The sequence below is a fragment of the Aotus nancymaae genome, unplaced genomic scaffold, assembly GCF_030222135.1.
Source record: "Aotus nancymaae isolate 86718 unplaced genomic scaffold, 86718_ANA_hifiasm-v0.15.2.pri h1tg000062l, whole genome shotgun sequence".
In the NCBI taxonomy this organism is placed as follows: domain Eukaryota; kingdom Metazoa; phylum Chordata; class Mammalia; order Primates; family Aotidae; genus Aotus; species Aotus nancymaae.
In genome coordinates, this window is record NW_026988476.1 from 6,764,457 (window position 1) to 6,770,773 (window position 6,317).

The following is a 6,317-nucleotide window of genomic DNA, read 5'->3' on the forward strand; positions in this document are numbered from 1 at the left end:
AAACACTGTCAGTAGGACTGGGGGACCCCCAAGGAGAAGCACAGAAAGAAAGCAGGGCATCAGGAGAACTGAGCAGCAGAGAGTGAGCCCTATGCATAGGGACAATGCTTGTCCCTTATCTGCCTCCAAAGAGCCTTGGTTCCTTGAATGCACCATGCTTGCCACCAAATGTGACAGGGCTTTATTGCACTGTACTGACCCACAGAGGAAAAAAAATAGGCTGAAGGGGAAAGCTGTTTCCTAGTTCTGCTTCCACCAATTTCAATCCCCAGGCCTCAGGCAAGTGTTTCTGAAGCATCTTTTCTGATCTGTAAAATGGAGGTTCTAGTTTCTTCTCTTCATGAAGTCCTGTTCAGTGATTAATTAACTGTATGACCTTGGACAAGTCATTTGGCCTCTATGAGGCCAGTTTCTGCAATTTTAAACTAAAATCAATAAATTTCACTTCACAAAGAGGGTGCAGTAATCAACTTTGATAATGTATACAGAAAGTGTCTTGTGAATTGTTACTGTATATATCTATAAGGTTATTATTACTATAACTTCCTTTTCCCAAGCATTGCAAAAATCATAGAAGACATTTTTCTTGGTATCTATAGTTATAAATATGTATGTAGCATATTGATTAACATTATTTTAAAATCTTCCTCAAGTCTATTGATTTGGTGTTACTTAAATCTTAAACCAGTTATAGCTCTTCTAGAATTTATCTAGCAGGTCTCCTGGATTTTACAGGAAAACCCCACATACCAAAAACAAACAAACAAATAAACAACAACAGCAACAAAAAACCACCTTAAACCATAAACCTACTTTTACACTATTCTGTAACTGAAGAATTATCATTTAAGTTGAGCAATCTCAAACAAGAGATTGCCATACTTCTAAAAACCATTTATCACTTGCTTTTTATTGCAACACTTTGAAATTCTTCTGCAGACTATAAATCAGTGCTCTTTTTCTGCTTACTGCCTACTGTTTCAGTTTTACTATTAATAATAGCTTTAAAACCCTTATAATAGCTGTGGAACAATTTTTCTGAAACTGCTTATTACATGATTTCCATTAGTAACAATTGATTTTTTTCCCAATCCTTTTGGACACCTAGAACTCTGAGAGTCCCTGAAGCCTGGGCACTCTTGACCTTTCCCTTTCCCACCATCCAATCAATTATTAAGACCTGTTTTGCCTGTTTTAAAAATATCCCTAAATGAGTGCACTGCTATTAACCTAAGCCCAGACCACCAATACCTCTCACTTGAATGCTTGCGGTGGTTCACTGACTGGTCTCCTTTCACTCAGGCTTTCATGAAGGTGCTCTGGATATGTCAGTAACACAGGCAAGGTATGAGTTTCCAATGCTATGGAGCTTTTTTATACTACTGAGAGAAAGACAAAAAGGGGTTTCTCAAGAAAACCCCAACTTGCAAATTGTGATGAGTGCTATATAGGAAATAAGCAAAGAGCTGAAATAGAGAGTATGGAGAGAGGGCATTGTAATTATGAGGTGGTCATAGAGGGCCTCTCTAAGGAGGTGACTTTCAAGCTAAGACTACAAGTAAAAGAAGAACATCCTCCTTAAGTCAACCCAGGGACAGAGTATGGCTAGAATAGTATAGTTCAGAGGTTACAAGTCAACCAAGAGAGGTGTATGAGCACTGCAGGTAGATGCAAAGGACCCAGGAGGAAAGGAGTGTCTTTGTGACTCTAAGAGAAGCCTCGTGTAGCCAACTTATCCTCTATGGCAATGAGCAGGGTCAGCACCCCTCCACCCTCCAGCACAGACAGCGAATGTGTGGAAATCAGAGGAAGCATCCCATCTAGGTGGATGAATGTCTTTTCTACATTCATATAATGTGATTATAAATGTGATTAGGCACTTAAAGAGCTTCATGATTTCCCATAACCCTTAAATGTTCAAACATCTTAATTTAATTTGCAGGAACCTTCACACTCAGGCCCATACCACTTTCCCGCCCTTATCTACACCCATTCTTCTTCTCACCCTGCAATGACTGCCTTTTGGTTCCTTGAATGCACCATGCTTGTCTGTGTTCAGTACTTACCTTCTCTGTCCACTGAATGAACATGCTTCCCCTTGCCTTCCTTGACGGATCCTTTCTCATCTTTGAAGCCTCAGCTTAAACATCACTTCCTCCGACAATGCCTCTCCACGCACTGTGTGTCTAATTCCAGTCATGCATTAATTTCAGGTCTCTGGGAAGGAAGTTGACGGTGTCTTATTATGACTGCCCCTGGTGTGGTTAGCATTATATTCATCAACTATTCTTTGGCCGAGGATCCCAAACTGCCCTATGATCAACTCATTGTCTTTAAAACCCTTTTAGAAGGCATACATGAAGTACACTGTACCTTGCCATTACAATATTCAGAATGGCATCTCAAGGCTCTAATCCAAGTGGTTACAGATGTACCAGAAGAACACCCTCCTTAAGTCAACCCAGGGACAGAGTATGGCTAGAATAGTATAGTTCAGAGGTTACAAGCAGTAGAAGGAAGATAAATGAAACCAGTTTTCTAAGATCACATTCCCAAGCTAAATACAGAAAAAAAGATTCTGACATTCACTTCTGACAGCAACCTTCTACAGATAGAATCCAAAGACTAGGAAGGTGGATTTTAGCTGCTTAAAATCTTGCTACAGTGAAATAATGCTTTATATTAATTTTCTTTCTCTAAAATTTGTATGCAACAAGCCCTCTTCTAAAGCAACTGATTATCAGAAATATGGCAGCACGTTTGTAGGCCCACATCTTTTTTTTTTAACTCACTTGGCTTTAGACTAAACCTTGAAATAACATAGAATGTTTATAGTTCTGAGCAGAAATGCCATAAAGTAATGCAAATTAATCACTTATTAGCCAACCAGTACCTCATGCCTGACAGTTTGCTGTATGGCATATGCAGAAAAGGCAAATGAGAGTATATGATGCTGTGTAGCTGCCTTGGGGACTCACATGAGCTGAGGAGCCTGCCTCCCATCACTCTGATAGGAAGTCACTTCCATGTTAAATTCCAGAGGTGGCTTATAAAAGATTTTCCTATTGAGATGTCAAGCTTCCTACACTGGTTCTAAAGCCATCAATCGTGTGAACCCTATTTATTTTATGTACATCTGACTCGTTGTAAGAAAGAATTTGAGATGATATATGTATATGTGTGCAATAAGATCAAAAGTAAAATAAGTAAGGAAGAAGAGGCAAAGAGATGATGGAGGGTAGAAAAGTAGGATGAAGCTGGGAATGAAGCATCAGGTTATTTCCATGTGTTAAGTTTCACTACTATTTGGCAGATTAATTTTTATGTATATGTAATGAAATTTGTTTTTATTTCCACATTATATATACCCTTAAAAAAACGGAAACAAAACCAAAACACCTTCCTTTTAGAATTTATTGGCCAGGTGTGGTGGTTCACATCTGCAATCTCAGCACTTTGGATGGGCGAGGTGGGTGGATCATTTGAGGTCCAGAGTTTGAGACCAGCTTGGTCACCACGGTGAAACCCCGTCTCTACTAAAAATACAAAAATTAGCCAGACGTGCTGGCGTGCACCTGTAATCTCAGCTACACAGTAGGCTGGAGCAGAAGAATCACTTGAACCTGGGAGGTGGAGGTTTCAGTGAGCCAAGATTGTGCCACTGCACTCCAGCCTGGGTGACAGAGCAAGACTCTATCTCAAAACAAACAAACTAATAGAATTTATCCACATCTTTTTCTCTAATTTTGTTTATAAGCACCTAAAAGTAGACCCTCACTGATTCTACTATCATTATTTGGTTCACCTAGAGCAATTTTTTTTCCAAATTCTTCTATATTTAGTAATATGGCCAGTGAATGTAATATTGGTAATGTTTTGATAGTACTCTCAATCACCTGAATAGAAGTTCTTGAGAGAGAAGTGACATCATGCAAAGGGATCTAAAGAAGCCAATTCTAAGAACTGTATCCAGCGAGTTGAAGAGGACAGAGACTATGTGTGTATGGGGGTGGAAAGGGCACTAGCTCAGGGGGTGTCTCTGTAGCCCAGGAGCACAGTTGTCCATCTGACACTAAAGCAAGTATTTGCTGATTTGGGACTAAACCACAAGATTAAGCTTTCTGGTATATAATAGTAGGCGTCAACTTTTCAATTTAAAAAAATTTGATGCAATCTATTGATCGCTTGCCTCAAGAAATAGGGTAGAAGAAAAAAACGTGGTAGAAAAATCAACATTGAGATTGTGGCTGCTCAGGGTCATCCATTATGCCAAATAAAATGTTTTTATAGGGCCTGAAGTTTGCTAAACATGACTGCTAGTACTCTGTATCCCTGCTAAAATAGAATGTTTATCCAGAGGGGATAAATGACCTCACAAAAAGGTCAATTGCATTAATTAAGAGGGTGCTCCTTGTGCAGGAGTTGGCAGTATTTGGCTAAAAAAATAATGCTATTTTAAAAATAAGCCCCAAGCAGTAAATTTACAGATCCAAGAAAGCAATGACTATATTCCATATATGCAATCAACCTGCGTATAGTCTTGTCACCACACTGAGCATGCAGCTGATTGACACTCAGCAGGGCACAAAAACACAAGTGGAGCCAAAGATGTAATGATGAGGGCCTCCAGTGCCTGTATTTGCTTAGACTAGTGATGCTCACCCCTGGTAGGGCATCCTAATCTCCTGGGGAGCTTTTCAAAGACAGGTAATGCAGGGTCCTTGCCAAAATCTGAATCTCCAAGGATGGAACCTAAATATATCTATGTGTATGTCATCTTTTTACGTCCCCCAGAGGACTCTGGCATACTGCTGGAGTTGTGAGCCACTGCCTTAGATGGTGAAGCTAAAAGGGTCTCCCACAAAATTGTGTATGCTTGAGCATGTGTGCACACACACACACATACACACACACACACACACACACACACACCCCTGGGATAGCCAATCACGCTTGCCCATTTTTTCTTACAAACAGAAATCTTTATTCACACATATTTTGGGAATATTGGGCTCCCAGAATCTTTACATTCTTCAACCATTGTAAGATCAGTCTCCAGGATTTTCTCAACCTGTGCTATTGCAACATAGGATTCCCAAACACCATGACCTTCTGACACAGTTTTCCTGAGAGCAGATGACTGCTTCCCTCACTGCACTCTGGGATAACTGGAAGGACACCCCTTCATTTGCATTCTATCCTCCACCCTGCAGTGTTCTCTGGAATCCACATTCCTTGCTGATCCCTCTTCCAAGAAATAAGAATGGGGGAGGGAAATAGTCTCTAAGGGAAGAATCTGGTCCCAGGAACAAAGTCACAGTGGAGCCACTGAATTCCCTGATGTAATCTCCATTGAATCAAAACACAAAGAGGGAGGTAATTCAATTAGCAAGTGATGCCTTCTCCTAGAATAAACTTCTTGGACTAATTTGGGGAGGGATCCCCAAAGACTGTGGGAGCCCCCCACACTGCAAACAGAGAAAATATTGGAAATGCTTAGAGTCTGCCATCTAACTAGTAGTGGCTGTTCATTTTAATATTATTTCTTGAAAAATGACCAATGTGTTAGGCTCTCTAGGGCACAGAGCTGTGGTCACAAGATAAAGTACACAGATAAGACACGAGGATATGGAAGGGATAAAAATACTCTTCAGGGAAATAGGGGTCTGCAGTACAAAGGTTGAAAGCTTTAGGGGAGCATTTCACATTCTGGCCTTTAAGTACACTGAAAACACACTTCCTGAAAGAAATGCATCTTGAGAGTACACTCAGCAAGGAGAAAGAAGTTCTTATAAGACAGTTTTTGGGAGGAAAGGAAGGTTATTATTCAAGTCAACATGGTGTTTTGCATGTAATAAAACCAGAGAAATATTTGTTAAATTAAAAGTTATTTCAGTATAGATTGTGGTCATGTCTTCAACCTATAATTTGAAAAAGATCCTCAGAATATTAGAGAGGAAAAGGATCTTAATATTGTCAAATATCTTATCCAGAGCCCCAGTACTTACTCGATTCAGGTAGGATGAGCATCTCACTGAAGGTCTGGGGTCTGCCTGCTGGGTCTTCCTCCTGCAGTGGCCCCTGAGCAATCTTGAAGAATCCCAAAGGCTTAGGTGATCATGGTTTGGAAAGCTTCAGTCTAGCACTTCAGTTTTTACAGATGAGGAAATTAAATTCAAAGAGTGTGGGACAGAGCCAACTGCTCTTTTCAGCATATCAAAGTGAGATCGTGCTAGAGGGACCCCTGCCCATTTCTTTTCCATACTGTGGATGTTTTGCCCTGGACTCGTGAAGCAGGAATGCAGTGAAAAGAGTAT

The 6,317-nt window shown here is 40.3% G+C and overlaps 1 non-coding gene across 1 annotated transcript; it reads left to right on the forward strand.

The window, feature by feature from the left end:
• Nucleotides 1–683: 683 nt before the first annotated feature.
• On the forward strand, nt 684–745 carry LOC135270460 (U7 small nuclear RNA). The gene has a single exon (XR_010338635.1). It is a non-coding gene; the product is annotated as a U7 small nuclear RNA (small nuclear RNA).
• The last annotated feature ends 5,572 nt before the right edge of the window (nt 746–6,317 follow it).